This window comes from Dama dama, chromosome 9 (genome assembly GCF_033118175.1).
Source record: "Dama dama isolate Ldn47 chromosome 9, ASM3311817v1, whole genome shotgun sequence".
In the NCBI taxonomy this organism is placed as follows: Eukaryota; Metazoa; Chordata; class Mammalia; order Artiodactyla; family Cervidae; genus Dama; species Dama dama.
The window spans coordinates 62,026,297-62,042,537 of record NC_083689.1 but is presented as its reverse complement, the minus strand read 5'-3'; the positions used below and the strand labels follow the sequence as shown (position 1 = coordinate 62,042,537).

The 16,241-nt window shown below is 39.2% G+C and overlaps 2 protein-coding genes across 6 annotated transcripts in view; one reads left to right on the top strand and one right to left on the bottom strand.

Moving 5' to 3' along the window:
- FBXO38 (F-box protein 38) overlaps positions 1-2,128 on the bottom strand; it is a 62,436-nt gene extending 60,308 nt beyond the window's left edge. For all 5 annotated transcript variants that reach the window (XM_061151670.1, XM_061151672.1, XM_061151671.1 and 2 more), the window contains exon 1: positions 2,027-2,128. The gene's annotated coding sequence lies outside the window, so the exon portion shown is untranslated. The remainder of the gene's footprint in view (positions 1-2,026) is intronic.
- A 7,290-nt stretch (positions 2,129-9,418) lies between these two features.
- Positions 9,419-16,241, top strand: part of LOC133061439 (sperm-associated acrosin inhibitor-like) — a 142,638-nt gene continuing 135,815 nt past the window's right edge. Inside the window, exon 1 of the mRNA XM_061149454.1 lies at positions 9,419-9,475. The gene's annotated coding sequence lies outside the window, so the exon portion shown is untranslated. The remainder of the gene's footprint in view (positions 9,476-16,241) is intronic.

The window sequence follows — 16,241 nt, the reverse complement described above, 5'->3', positions numbered from 1 at the left end:
TTTTATTGCCTACTAGGTGCTAGGTGGTGACAAAGCCTTTCCTCCCATGAAGCTCAAGGGCTCCCCTGCCCCTTACATTTCTAACACCTTTCTTTAGTTGTTGTGGGTTTTTTTTTTTTTTTGGCTTCAGTTTGCTTATATCAAAGTAATATTGTATGTCGCTTAATCTGACACCATTCCTCATAGATCTACTGTCTACCACCTAGAACAGCCTCTCCTGCCTAAAGAAATGCTGCACCACATCCACCAAGTTGCTCAGATAAAAAACAAACAAATAAGAAAAACAGAATTACAGTGCTGAAAACATCTAGGAATCATCCAGTTGAATCTTTCATTTTCCAGATAAGGAAAGTGAGAACCAGAGAGGTAAGCTGGCTTGCCAGAAAGTATCAGTGCTGTAACAAGGTACCAGTACCAGTGCTGTATCTTTAACTCAAGCCCTGTTTTATTTCACTATGTCACTTTACTGTGATCTAGTTTTTCCTTTTTCTCCTTCTCTATGTCTTAGTATCTTTTTTTTTTTTTAAACTAAAGAGTGTACCTCCAGGCACACAGTCATTTAAACAAACACACACAAAAGTTTACCCAAAGAGGACATACGAATCACAACACAACAAATTTTAAAGAGAAAGAGCCTTAGTGATAACCTAGACCAGGAATTGTCAAAAATGAGATTTAAAAATTAGAAACACAGATTTTTCTATCTATATGGCTACATAACATGTACCCTCCACATCTCACCTTTTCCCTCCCCCAGAAAATCATGGATTTATAGTTATTATTTTATTTTTCATTTGTGCAGTTGTTGTTTTGTTGTTTAGTCACTAAGTCCTGCTGGACTCTTTGCGACCCCATGGACTGTAGCCTGCAATGCTCCTCTGTCCATGGGATTTCCCAGGCAAGAAAGAATACTGGAGTGGGTTGCCATTTCCTTCTCCAAGGGATCTTCCTGACGAAGGGATAGAACCTGTGTTTCCTGCATTGGCAGGCATGTTCTTTACCGCTCAGCCTGCAGAGTATGAGAAGGGGGATTAAGAACCTGTGACCTAATCTAACTAATTTATTTGTCTGATGAGAAATCTCCAGTCCAGAGAAAGGAAGGTATTTGCACAAAGTAAGAAAACCAGCCAATTTAAGAGAAGTTTTAAGACAAAGGTCTGTTTTCCACATTTGCGTGTTTTACACTGCTGATATAGGTTCAAAAAACAAAGTCTTCAGGACAAAGCTTTCCAGCGCACAGGAAATACAGCAACCTTCCTAACTGCCCAGGTACCCTTGCTTGGCTTGGTTGTCTGGAAAGAAATATGGTAGACACCTCTGATAAGTTACCTTGTTATACAAAAATGCAGAAAAGAGATGCTTTCAGGCGTGTTACTAAGGAAAGACTCCTTAAAAGGGAGTTGAGATTCTGACTTTTGAGCTCGGAGGGGCATCAAACGCATCCAACACCCTCATTTTACAGATATGTAAGCCGTGCCAGAGAGACGGTAATTGACATGGGCAAGGTCAGAGTGCGTCGGTGGACGAGGTAACATTAGAACTCCGGGCTCCCTATCCCCTGGTGGGCCGCCTCTCAAAGATGTATTCACCGCGTCCTGCTCAGATAATCCCCTCAGTAGCTGACTACAGGCTTTAATTCACAGGTTAAAACATTGACTTAACATTAAAATCGTGGAATTTGTGACGCCCAGAGTACGACGGGGTCCCAGAAGTTAGCCAGGCCAAAACTCCCATTTTGTTCAGGAAATCGAGACTCAGAGAGAGTGCTAATGTTGGGATCTTGGGCAAAGTTATGGCAAGGTGGCAAACGCCGCCACCAGGGCCTCGAAGACCAACCACCACAAACCCAATACACCACAAACCCAATCCCGGCTTTTCGAGGAGCTCTAGGCCCGAAAGGGGCCGGAGACCGAGAGCCCAACCGGTCGAGGGCCCTAGAGCCCGATCCAGTCGCCTTCAGCCGCTGTACGCACCCCGGGCTCTGTAGCTTGCCGCCCGCCCCATGCCCACCCGGCCGCCGCCTCACCTATGCCAGCCCTCCGTTTGTTGTACTGGTGAAGGGGGAGGGAGAAACGCTACAAACACTTCCCGCGGACCGCACCGCCGGGACACTTCCGCTTCCGCCGCCCCTCGGGCACTTCCGGAATGTTGGCATCCGGGGCTTGGCCCATTCCCTGTGGCCATGTTGGGTGAGGCGCGGGCGTCCAGGCCTGGCAGCCATGTTAAGCGTGGCTTTTGAGTAAACTCGCGGCGAGTCCTTCAATCACGTGACAGCGTTACCACGCCCAAAGTGTGCGGCGTCTGCTGCTGGATAAATAGTTCAGATTCTGCGGTTTGCTTTTGGGTGGCTTTGGTGTACCTTTCGGGGTTTCGCTTTTCTCGGTTGCAAAGTAGCTAAGTTCCGGTAGAGATTTTTTCCAAAACTTACTCACCTGAAAACAGAAAAACTTTTTTTGGTGAGGGTGAGGTGGGGTAAAGACATCAATGTTCAGTCAGCTTTTCTCTACATTTGGGACATTGTGTATGTACGTTTTTTACAGTATTTTATAGTTTCCAAAGGATTTCCTCATCATTGTCTAATTAAACACTCGCCACGACCGTGACATATTGGTAGAAGTTAATTTGACCCGGTTTTTTCCTTACAAAAATTATCTTCAGAGAGGGTGTGGACTGAAAAACAACAACAACAACAACCCACAGCCTAGAAGTAGGGAATTACCTTTTATTCAGCGCACTGGCTGAGGTGTTAAGCTGTGGAGATGGCCTCTCAGATTATCTGCGAATGACGGTTCTGAAGAGGTAAGGCGTGCAGATGTGTAGGAGAGTTTGCAAAAGAAAAAAAGCAGGTAGTTGAACGTGAAAATATTACTGCTGATTAAAGAAACAAAATGTCAAATTAATGAACATAGCTCTTTTTTATGTATGAGGTAATAGAGAATCTGGGCTTAATGAAATCATTCTCTTGATATGTACCTTAAATTTCTAGGGTCTGTAATCCTGCTTTTCTCCGAATTGAATCCCATTAGGAGGCACCTTCAGGCACAGCTGCAGTGACTGATGGCTCCATGACCACAGCATTCTTTAACTGAAATGACACGAACCGTTGTACGTCTACAGAGATAATTGCTCCAGCTAGACTGAAACCCAGATTTTGTATACTCTCCAAATGCCCTGCCCCTAAATATGGGTGACCCTTGAACAACTCTGGGGTTAGGGGTAAAAAATTCGAGTATAAGTTTACAGCAGGCCCTCCCTACTGCAGTCCACATCTGTGGGTTCAAACAACCACAGAGTACTCAATCTGTGACCTTGAGATGTAAACTCTAAGCTTCGGGTTTGTTAGGAAAAAAGGGATGTCCTTATGGTAAGTACATGCAAAACCACTGCAAAATTTAGTGGCTAACCATAATTTGTTAGGATTCTATGAGTTGACTGGGCTCAGTTGGGCAGTTTTAAATTGGGGTTACATGCATTTGATGTTAGATGTCAGCTGAGACTTTTAACTGCAAATTCAAATGGAAGTTCTCTTGTGGACAATTTAGTCTGCAAGCCCTCTAGGGCCTCAGCTAGAAATATCCATCAGAGTACCTACACATGATCTATCCTTCTGGTTTGGATTTCTCACAGCAGAATGCTGGGTTATGATAGGGAGCACTCAGAAATAGAGTAGAAAGTGAGCTGTCCCAAGCAGTACAGAAGGAAACTCAAGGACCAGACTTCAAATGATGCAGCCTTGGGAGTCCCAGAAGTCACTTCTGTCATATTCTGTTGGTCAAGGAAGCCACCCAGATTCAAAATGAGAAGGGTAAGATTCCACCTCTTAATTGAATGAGTAGCAAAAAATTGGGGGCCCATCTTTAATTTACTACAGTACCTCCTTTGTGTGTTTGTTTTTTGGTGGGGGGAGGTATATAGATTTAATTAGCACAGGCTTCAAAAAGGAAGGCTGGTAGCCCCACCAGTACAGTCTTGAGGGTGTAGCTGAGTGATTCTTTGCATGATTTATTTTTAATTGTAAAACATACATAGCTTCCCTGGTGGCTCAGTGGTAAAGAATGCACTAGCCAATGTGGGAGACACAGGTTCCATCCCTGTATTGGGAAGATCCCTTGGGGAAGGAAATGGCAACCCACTTTAATATATTTGCCTGGTAAATTCCATGGACAGAGGAACCTGGTGGGCTCCATTCAGTCCACGGGGTCCCCAGAGTCAGACACGACTCAGGGACTAGATCACCACCACCAAAATATATGTAAAAAAATTTAGTATTTTAACCAATTTTGAGTGTACAGTGGCATTAATTCATTGGCATTAAGACTATTTATGTTGTTATGTGACTACATCACCATCCACCACCAGATTTTTTTCATCTTCCCTAACTGAAACTCCGTATTCCCTAAACAATTCCCACCTGCTGCAGCCCAGCCCCTGACAACCACCATTCTTTTCTCTTGCTGTGCACATATGAGTAGACTCATACAATATGTCCTTTTTGTTTGGTTTTTTTTACTTAGTATAATGTTTTCAAGGTTCATCTCTGCTGCAGCATGTATCAGACTTTTCTTCCTTTTTAAGACTGAGTTATATTACATTGTATGCATATATCATATTTTGCTTGTTCATTCATCCATCACTGGACATTTGGGTTGCTTCCCACTTACCACATGTCTGTTGTAAATAGACATTGTGAATAATTCTTCAGTGAATATTAGTGTGCAGATATGTTTTCTAGATCCAACTTTCCATTCTTTTGGATATATATCCCAAAGTGGAATGGTTTGATCACATGGAAATTCTATTTTTAATTTTTCCATAGTAATTACCCCATTTTACATTCTCAGCAACTGTGCACAAGGGTTCCAATTTCTCAACAGCCTTTCTCTCATTTTTTTTTTTTGTGAGATAATGTTTGTAATCCCCTTAGAAGAGTGCCTAGCACATAGCAAATATTCTGAAAAGGTTAGCTGTTACTATTTGATTGTTCAGAGACCTTTTTTTTTTTTTTTCCTTTTTCTCAGTAGTGTTTGAAGTTTCAAGGACTGAATTCTTACCATGAGGTTTTTCTGAAGTTCACTTTCAAAGTATCTTAAAATTTCCCAAGTTACATAAGGAAATGCTGTGAAAGGATGTTGTAAGTAGGTATATGCTTAGAGAATTGCACTATCAAAACCAAACACAAATTGGTAGATTAGGCGTGTGCACGTGCATGCACACACACAAAAGGAAAAAAGAAAAAGTTTCATGGGTAGCTTTTATAAACATGAGACCTAAGTGAGCATAAACAAGGCCATTGTTTTTCATTTTTAATTTGGACCATACTGTTCAAGATCAAGGTTATGTCTTAAGAAAATGAAAAGATCTAGAAACTTTAGGAACTCAAAAAAATTTCTTTTAAGTAATCGGCCTTACTGTGTTTTCCTTGTCAACTGCATTAAGTGCTGATCGTTTAGCCAGCTCTCTAGAGATATGAGAGTAAAGTTATTTTTTAGAAAAAGAGATGTTTGAAATGCGAAGAACTATTTACCATGAGTCAGCATTTACTAAAAGACTGTGTGGGACCTGGGAATATGTTAGACTGTTAGGGCTGCAGAGATGAGTAGGAAGCAGTTTCTGCTCCTAAGCAATCTACCTCATCTACAAAGAACACTTAAGTGAAGTGTGGGAAACCCTGGCCCATTGGAATGTCAGGATACCCAAGCAGTACAGAGGACAGTGTCCAGGCTCTGTGCAGCTGTGCTTGAAATAATAATAACACCCAGTTCAGCTCACTTTTCCTTCCCCCATGAACTTGTGTCACTACTTCTTAATTATGTCTCTCTGTCTCATCATCCTATCTCTTGTGTCTCACTTGCAAATTCTTAATATTTTGTTTTTTCATTGTGTTAATCACAGTGTCTTTCTACCAGTCATTTAAAATACATCATTATGTTTAATCCCTATGAACTCTGTGAGGTGAGTATTGCTTACCCCATCTTATAGGTAATGTAATTCAGGTTCAGAGAGGTTAAGCATTTTGCTAAAGTTCACACAGCTAGCAAATAAAGAGAATCACTTTTTGAAATTTTAGCTATCTTACTTCAAAACTCATATTCCTCCTGTGCACTCTTGTAATTTTTCCTCCAAATAACAATCTGATTAATCTTCTTTAAGCACACAAGGAATGTGTCAATGACTCATTTTTTCTTAAACTTTAAACCTTAAAGCATACATTTATTTCTTGTTGATCAGAGTTCCAAGGCCCAATATGCCTTGGTTTCAGTCTACCATTTCAATCTCCTTTTGCTGCATATAGGGCACACAGGACTCAGTTTCCCCTCACATACTCTGACTCTCCTGACCTTGACTAAATGAGCAAGTTCCCCGCCCCCCCACGATTAGTAGAAGGTGAATTAACCTCATTCAGCTGTCACAAGGAAAGAAATGAAAAGTGCTGATGAACTGGGTCCACCCAAATGCGCCTAATACTGGGATGGAAACTGATGGTCCTTAAATTCCAAAAGTAACAGGTAGAAAGCAGGTGTAGTTTTCAAACACTGGTTGTATTTTGAATCTGACATGGTTCATTAATTCATTCAACAAATATTTTCTGAATGCTTGCTCTCGGGGGAGGCATTGGACTAGTTGCAAAGAAACAAATACAGTAAGTGGATATATTTCTACCTGCAGTTTGGTCAAGGGAGACAGGCAAACATCCAGGTGAACCAGTTTCTCAAACATGAACAGATAGGGGGGGTGGGTATACAGTTAAGCTTAGTTGGATGAAGGAATTAATGAAAGGATAAATGTACTCAATTTTTGCTTTTGAGTACTTCAGTTATAACAAAATTCTTTCCAAATGTTACAACTCTATTCAGTTAAACATAAAGGTGGCAAATGACAACTTCTCAAAGCGCCAATAATACACACTTAATAAAATTTTTATTCTCTTAAAATTCTAAACTTAAATCAATAATTAAAGATTTCAAATTGGAATCACACAATTAATCCATCATATTCTTTACTATGTTATATTTTCCTAAAGTATCTATATTTTAAATTATAATTATTTGTAGACTATTTCTTAACCCAAACTAAAATATAGATGTGATTTATTCATTTCTATGCTTGCATTTAATTTTTTTGGTTATAAGATAATTACTTAAAAATTCAATTCCCCATATTAGCAGATTGTAGTTGCATATTGATGGGGAATAGCTAAGCCCCATGATTTCCCTTCTTCCCACCCCAACCCTTTTCCTTTTGGCTCTCAAGCTGTGAGGATACATGACTAGGGTGGTAATAGCATTAAGTCATCATGTAGATAGAATCTGTATGGGAGATGACGAAACCAGCATTTCATGCAATTCATGGACTAGCAGAGGTCAGAGGTGGACAGTAAGACTCCTTGTGTTGCTTCAGTCTGGGGATACTGCTGATCTTGAATTAAGATGCTGGGTCCTGCTAATTGCATGAACCCACCCAATTCTTGTTTGACCTAGGCTAAGTTTCAGTTAGATTTCATCACTTTTAACAAAGATATTCCTGATGATATTTACTATGCTGTGTTAGCCATTAACCGCCTCTATTATCCTAAACCTTCAGAAAACATGTTACTCTGAATAGCCTTGAAAATGTTTGAGGAATGAAGCACCAAAGTGCTGTGCCAAAGTGGTGGATAATATTAAAAGATGAAATGAGGGGCTGATGGAGAACTCTGCAAAATTAGGGATATGGAGCAAGAAGTAACCGTGAGAACAGAAATGCCCTGGGGTCCTCTGAAGTTGAGGGGCCACCAGACTGCCCATGGTTTGTGGGCCAGCACATCAAATGATTTTGTATGGGTATGAAAGTGTATTTTCCAGAAGGCTTAGCTCTGTGGGTGATATTTCTTTGCCTTCTACTAAGATAGTAAAGTGTTTCAGCTCCTGGCAGTACCATAACTTATTATGATACAGATAGTTAAGTGTGGTAAAAGGCAGGAAAATAGCAGGGGACTGAACTCTGGGCAAGCCTGAGGACAACCTCAGATTCAGAGGAGAGAAAAATGGAATCCCAAAGGGTAGTATTAATGTGTGGTTTAGTTACTTCTTTAATTTTCCTGGCAACAGTGCCTTAATGTTCCTTTGGGGAACAGTTCTTTATCCTCGTCTAGTCCATTCAGGAGGTCTGCTTCACCTCTGGCTCCTGCAGTGCCTTGTAATTTATTCTATTTCAATAAAATTTAAAGCACACTTGTAGCCCTAAAGACTGATTCAGCAATCTTATCCCAACTAGTGTATAAGCTTCAAATCTTTTACTAGAAGTTTTAAGAAAGGTAAGTTCTCTTCTACAGAAATTGTAACTCTGGAGCTGCCAGGGTTTACCTCTGGAATGGGTGAAGTGGTCAAAGCCTAAGAATGAAGACAATGTCAGGGAAAACATGGATGGATCAAAAAAAGGAGACCATAAAAAAACCTGGCAACAATTTGTGAGACTGGGTGGAGTCATGCCTGAATTCAGAGATCCCTCTGGATTTTTTATTTTAATTTTATTTATTTATTTATTTTATTAGTTGGAGGCTAATTACTTCACAACATTTCAGTGGGTTTTGTCATACAATGATATGAATCAGCCATAGATTTACACGTATTCCCCATCCCGATCCCCCTTCCCACCTCCCTCTCCACCCGATCCCTCTGGGTCTTCCCAGTGCACCAGGCCCTCTGGATTTTTAAGGTACAAGTGCCATGGAAATCCTCCCCACCTCCCCTACTTTGCTCCCACCTCCCCCAACTCCATTTTTTTTTTTTTTTTTAATTCAGTATCTGAGATGAGTTTTCTTTTCGGTGTTATTCTTCCAAAGAAGTTCAATATACTACATGTTTTCTCCCCACTAGAGGGTGTAGCTCACTCACTGCATAAGGAGCAAAACTTTAGATGCTTCAGTCAGATCCGTTGGAATGGTGCAGAGTCCCAGCCACAGAGCTGACATCACTGATGGTGTCTTAGAAGACCTGAGAGAACGGTCATGTTGCCAAGTCCAAGCTCATATTGCTCACTGCATGACAGAACAATAAATCAAGAGATGATGTGTTTGGACAAGGAAAGACCACTTTATTTGGAAAGCCAGCAAATCATGAAGATGGTGGAGCTAGTGTATCCAGAGTTAAAATTCAGGCTTCTTTTATATTAAAAGGGGAGGGAGTGTGATCAGTTGTTGCAAACTTCTCAGTGCCAGAATCATTTGTGCTTCTACCTGTCATGACATTCCTGTAAACTTGTAACAAGCCAAATGTTACTCTCTGTTCTGCAAATTTTTATTTCTATATGAATGAAAAATGTCTACCTTTAAAGGTCTAACCTGAGCGGCAGAGCCTTGAGAGTGGGCTTATCACATGTTTCGGGTTTTTTCTTCTCTGTTACAGATAGATGATCAAGGCAAGGAAATGGAAGAGGACCCAGGTGCCACATGGAGACTTCATCTCAAGAACAATGAGGCTTCCTTTGTCTTAAAAAGGTAAGGGCCAGAATGACAAATGGATTTTGTCTTCCATGCCAAATCTGATGTACACAACATGCTTTGATTGCTGTGTTGAGAAAGATTTTGCAATCATGCCAGCTCAGTGGAGTGTGCTCTCATTGATTACTGATACCTGGTGTGGGCATGGGAAGAAGCAGCAGGGTTGGATGCAGTAGATACTTTGCCTCTATGGGTGAGATGTTTCTCAGTAGGAGTAGCATTGGCATTTTGGGTTTTTTGTTTGTTCGTTGTTAAAGCAGATGTTTTTAGAATTTTAAAATTCTATTTATTTATTTATGGCCATGCTGGGTCTTCACCACTTTCACCAGTTGTGGCAAGTCGGGGCTGCTCTCTAGTCGCGGTACACAGGTTTTCTTGCAGTGGCTTCTCTTGTTGTGGAATATGGGCTCTAGGGCGCGCTGGTTCAGTAGTTGTGGTGCATGGGCTCTACTGCCCCACAGAATGTGGAATCCTCCTGGAGCAGGGATTAAACCCATGTACTCTGCATTGGCAAGTGGATTCTTAACCACTGGACCATCAGGGAAGTCAGCTATTGGCAATTTGCATGGGTTACTTCTTTATTGTGTCATGCATTGAAGGGTATTTATCTACTGAATGCTGTTAGTACCTCTCCAGTCACTGTGACAAACAAAAATCAAATCCCAAAATGTTTTTAAACGCCTCTTATGAGAGCAGTCAGTTGAAAATCATTATGTTTGGCTAAGAGTAACTTGACTTAGACTTACCTGAAGATTGATTTAGAGCTTCTTATGTTTTTGAAGACTAACAGGAAAAAAAAATATGAGGATTTTTCTTCTAAAACCTGAGAACAGACTTTCCACCAGTAGTGAATAAGAATCGAAAATGGAGATGGGAATGAAGAGTGTCCAATAAAGCGAAGAAGATGCTTATAAGGACAGGGAGTCAGGTATCAGCTGACAGCAGGTGATTAATATGGTTGAGGAAAGGATAGAGGGAGCTTCGGCTTTTGGGGAAGGGGTATCCTATTAAACATCAGGGTCATTGGGGTACTTTCATCCCACCTTAGGTTCCATTGTCCCTAGGTGTCCTGTTAGGTCAGAGTGTTGTCTTTATATGACAGTTATCAGGGAGCTGCCCCCTACTCTATACCTCTGAATCCACTGAATAATATCAGCCTCCTTAAAGTATTTTTGGAACAAGTTAGCATATAAGCCAGTGAGTGAATAAATAGATGAATAAAATATTCCATACCCCTTAATTTAAGAGTTCAAGTAGTACCTATTTCATGTTCCTTATGCTCCTGAAGAGAAAAGCAAGAAAGAGGGTTTGAACAACAGGCATGGTATTGTTGCCACTTTCAAGTTTTGCATTTGCCCAAGACCACACATGAGGAGCACCTTAGTTGGACAGGTTGGATATATTATTCATCTCTGTGAGAGAGAACACAATGGAGGCCATAAGGTACATTAGTAAAAGGATATTAGGAAGGATTTATTGTCCAGATTTGGGATTATTAGGTTGATTTGGGGAAATTTTAATGGCTTTGCCCTGGATTGGATACCCTCAGGAAGTGAGAATTCTATGATTGGCATCTTAAAAAGTCTTATTTAGGAGGAGGAAAGAATAGGCTAAAGCTGTAATTGGTAAAGAAGCAACAGTCACTCATATTAACCTAAAATAGGGGATCTTTGGTAGTTTGCATGATGTTTGTTTTGCCTGAGTTCAGGCTTAATTATAGAGTAGTACTGTCTTCGTCTTGATTCATCACGGTTGCAGACCAGCTTTGTTGGATGTTAATATTCTGCGAAGTTGTTTGCTAAACAGGAGAACATCAAGGTCACTTGTTTTTCATTTTTCATTTGGACCAAAGAGTGCTATGGCAATGCCAAGGTTAGCTCCCGGATGTCATGGGTGGTTTTTCTCTTTTCACATTGTATTATATTTTTATAATCTTGTTTTCTTGCTCCCTCCCTGGATTGTAAACTGCACAAAGAACAAACTTATTTTGATTACCAGTAAGGACCCAGAACGTAGCCAAGTCTCTCAGTTCATAAGTTCTTAAAGAACATTTACTGAATAAGTGAATTGTCCAATTAGCCTATCAGACTGAGTTACTCAAAGGCAGAGGTCACTTCCTACTCAGTTCTGTACTTCTAGAAACAAACACAATTCTGGTGTGTCTCATTAAATATATCTTGAGTTAAAGAGGAACTTTCCATCGCATAAGATTTATTGATTTTTTTAATAAGAAAATGTAATGAATTCTGCTTTTTGGAGGAAAGATGATGGTTGATTCAAATGGGTTCACTTATGATGAACAAAGGAAAGTCACTTCACAGTCAAGATTTTTTGAACTTCTAACATTTTCCAAGATGTTGAACTGAAAGAGTGAGTTCCAAAGCTCTAAGAGAAATTGATATAAGTATTTAGTGACAATTCATATGAAATACAACCTTTATTTCTCCTCCTCTAGTTGTACTGTTTTAGGCATTTTAAGCGAAGACAAGTCTCGATGTGTAAACTCTTAGCTTACAAATAACCCACAGCTACAGAGATTCACCACTCCTCTCAGCACTCCCTTCACTCTGGAAACCGCTATGCTTGGTAATCACAGTGAATTATTAGAGCTTTTAACAGGTGTATAAATTTGCATTTTAAGTAGGGGGAGGGAAAAACAGTGACTCCCTATGGGAAAATCTTTTCAGTATTATGAACCAGAATTACTTATTTGTAAAATGACCATAATTATGGGTACCTACCAAGAAAGGCTCTTTGAGGCTCCTTGTGAAAGGGCTCTATGAACTACAAACAGGGAGGATTCTTATTTTGGGGGGCAAAGAGCATAATTATCAAGAAAAAGATAAATACAGTAGTGCAGAAAACACAAGTGAAAATATTTGTCATCTTCAGCAGAAATGTAGTAACAGCAGCAAGCCAGTTACTACGTTTTGCGATAAATTATAGTCAGTGGACTTTTGTTATTGCATTTTTCATGAAAAAATGGTCCATTTAAAAAAAGTAACAGTAGCCACATAGGAAACAAAAAAACATTGTTCATCTTCTGTAAATCCTTCCAATTTGACTTGAGGAAAGGAATTAACTTTGGAGTCTTTTCTTATTATGTATAAAAAGGGAATAATCTCATCTTTGCCTCCCATCCAGTATTGATATGGCTTTCATAGGTGCCCTGTTTAGGGAAATACTTTCTAAACTATAGCAGGCTTTTAGTTATATATCTGTATTACATATAGTAATAGTCTGAGAATAATGGTATCTTATTCTTCCCCACTTTTTCCCTACACCTAGCACAGTGTCTGGAACTTACTAAGCATTTATTAAAGATTCGTGAAACAGATAAGTGTGAAAGATTGTTTTTAAATATTCTAAAACTCTGGTCAAATATAAGATTCTAATCAAAGTAATTCAAAGTTAAGCTTGAGGGCTCTGTATGTTAGATTCCTGGAATTGTTTCTTAGCTTCTCCCCTCACAAGCTGTGATATTTTGAATTTGTCCCTAAGTTCTCCAAGCAAAAAGTCACATATTGCATGATTCTGTTTTTACTGATAGTCTAGAATAGGTAAATACATAAAGGTAGAAAGTAAAGTAGTGATTGCCAGATACTGAAGGGAATGGTAAAATGGATATAGGTTTATATTTGATTAAAACTATTCTGACCTTTAGATAGCTGTGATGGTTTCATAACTCTGTGACTATACTAAAGACTGGGTTGTATACTTTAACAAAGTAAATTTAATATTCACCCTGCTTTTAAACTAAAACCCTAAGGGTGAACTCTTAGCACTGAGAAGTTATTTTTCAATTCCCTGAAACCTTGAGATCCTAGGAAAGTGGGTAGATAGTAAATTTGAAGAAAAGATGGAAGTGAAGAGCTAGTAATAAATTTGAGAGGAGAGATAGCAATCATCTATACCGTTTCTCTTCCTCTAAGGAGTCTCAGTGTGTTCCATAGAATTATTGTGACCAATACCGTAGAGGCCCGTAAGATGAGGTTTGAGATTGTCTGAAAGATATTGTTGTACTAGCTGAAGATGACTGTGATATAGTTTTTATGGTCTGAGTGAAGAAAAGAGTTGGGAAATGTAGAAGGAAAACGAGGGGTTGATATGAAAGCATGTTGATGGTAAGATGACTATTTTGGTCTGTCCAAGACTGTCCTGTTTTAGCACTCAAAGTTTTCCATCCCAGAAAAACCGTCTGTCTCAGGCAAACTGGGATGGTTGGTCCTCTAGTTAGAAGCAACATAACAAGAACACTAATGGCCTACTGTATGACAGGCATTATGCTAGGCTCCCTTTATGCATTATGCCTTTTAATTCTCATGACCAACCTCTCAGGTAATTACTGAGGTTAATTATCTGTCCTAGATCATAGTTTAAATAGAAGAGGTGAAATTCCAATTCAAGTCTATAAGAATCAGTCTTCACTCTTAACCGTATGCTCAAGTCTGAGAGATTGAGCAAATACAACAAGTGATAAAACTTAAAAAAACATAACCTGTAAAGGGTTAAGTTTAAAAATGCTTTTTACACCCATTATGTTCATTCTCCTCAAGAACTCATTTGTTCAATAAGTATATATTTACAGTGCATATGTGGTGCTAGACACTGTGCCAAGTACTATGAATAAATAAAAAACCTGCCTTCTGACTTCATGGAGCTTAAACTTAGGAAATAAATAGAAAATCTGGGTGTTACAAGAATTATAGACAGAAGCATATTAATATGGAAAATGTCAGAGATAAATCTGTGTTAGGTAGGATGGTCAGGGAAGGCATCTGTAAGAAAGAAATACTTGGGCTGAAACTTAAATGATGAGGGAGAACTAGCTCTATGAAAATCAAGGGGAAAAAATTCTTATAGGAGAGGATAGTTTGTCCTAGGGTCTTGAAGCAGGAAAGAGCTTTGTACATTTGAAAATATCAGGAAAGAAGGGTCACTGTGGTCAAAGGATATTTAGCAAGTGAAGCAGTAAATATCATAAATACAATCTCAGATTTTAAACAAGAGCTCAAGGTTTGGAGTACTTATGAGATTTCTCAGTATCACTTAACCACAAGGGCAGGATTCAATCCAAAGTCCTCAGACTTGTTGATTTGTTATCTTGAAAAGAGTGATTTGTCTTACAACTATGGTTTTCAAACATTTTAGGAACAAAAGCTTTTCCCCATAAAATTATATTGAAACCTAATGTTCAACGCTGATAAAGGGAGGGTTCTATGCTAGAGTTGGAGGTGGGACTCAAAATCTCAGTTAATCCCAGTTACCCCACACCCCTTGGGTTCAAAAAGTACAACAGAAATTCCAATGACATTGTTTTTAGTTTAGAGAATCACATCTTAAGGAGTTCACACACATTTTCCAAAATATGTAGAAGTGTTATCAGTCAGCTACACAATAGATTTTCAAGAGGGTTCTGTTTGGGGGTTGGTGTTTTCACTTACATTTTAGCAAAGCAGTATACGCAGGAGTTAGAATATGTAACATTATTAGAGGCACATATTGGGCTGACTCTTATGGAGCATCTGTGTTTCTGTTGTACAGTCTTCTTTTGATAATAACTGCACGAAATGTCCTAAAACAAAACTCATAGGTCAAACTCTCTACCCGACAAGTTCTCTTAATGGCTCCTACTATAAGTACTTGGATGTCTAACTTTGTACACAGAGGAGATAATAATAAAATATGTCTTCTTTTAAAATTCAAACATGAAAACTTTCTTATCTTAAATTCAGCAGTCAGAGTCTTTGCAATTTTCACTCTGAAAGGCAGCTGAGGCTGTGCAGCCCTGGTCTTTGACTGTCTTATATCTGTAACTTCTTGGAGAAGTAGATTATTCTGAGAAGTAGCAATAATGACTGTACCCACTGTCTGGGAATAACTGACTACAACCACTGTCCAGGTGACTCAGGAGTTATTTTAGTTCATCCAAACCCACCGTCCATTAACTCTTGTGCCTAGATTGGGACACCCTGAGCGACACTCTGGCACTGGCTATAGTTCAGTCTTTTGGAGATTTGGAAGCTGGAATAGTGAGGGAAGAAGTTATCAGTTTCAAATTTTACCAATATTTCCCCCATTTTATTTTAATTTCTTCAATATTACCAGAGTTGGAGTAAGCTAGTCTTAGAGGAACTTGAGTGACAGAACAATTTGTCTGCAGGCAACAGGGAGACTTGTAAAGTTCATGAGAATTTTGTAATGGGCAGATTAGGAATGAGCTGCCCCAATTCCCTATTCCATAGGTTCAGATCACAGCCTATCCATATATCCAGTTTTTCCAGCTACTGCCCTGTGTACAAAACTTCAGTCACTCCCATTACTTACAGTAATGGTTCCCAAGTTTCAGCCACTTGGTTCATGACTCCTTCCAAATCCAGGTGCCATTTTTTTAAAGTTTCCTTGAATTGGCTGCCTTTTTAAACTTGACTGTTCACCTTAGATCTGTCCTAAGTATGAATATCCGTGCTGTCTTGAATTTGAAGTTGTTATTATATTCTTTCTAACACATTAAAGAAGCTTTAATTATTGTAATACAAGATATTCATTAGATATTCACTAAAATCATCATTAGTACTCAAATCACTGTGGGAAACACTGTTTATGTCTCTTAGCTCTTCTTTTAATGATTAAGCCCATATAGTGTGTTTGGGAAAAATTTACCAAAGAATTAATTCTTTAGTGGGTTCCTGAAGAATGAAAGGGATTTCTAAAGATGGATATAAGCATAGAAAGAAGTATAATTTAATTAGAGGGAATTATA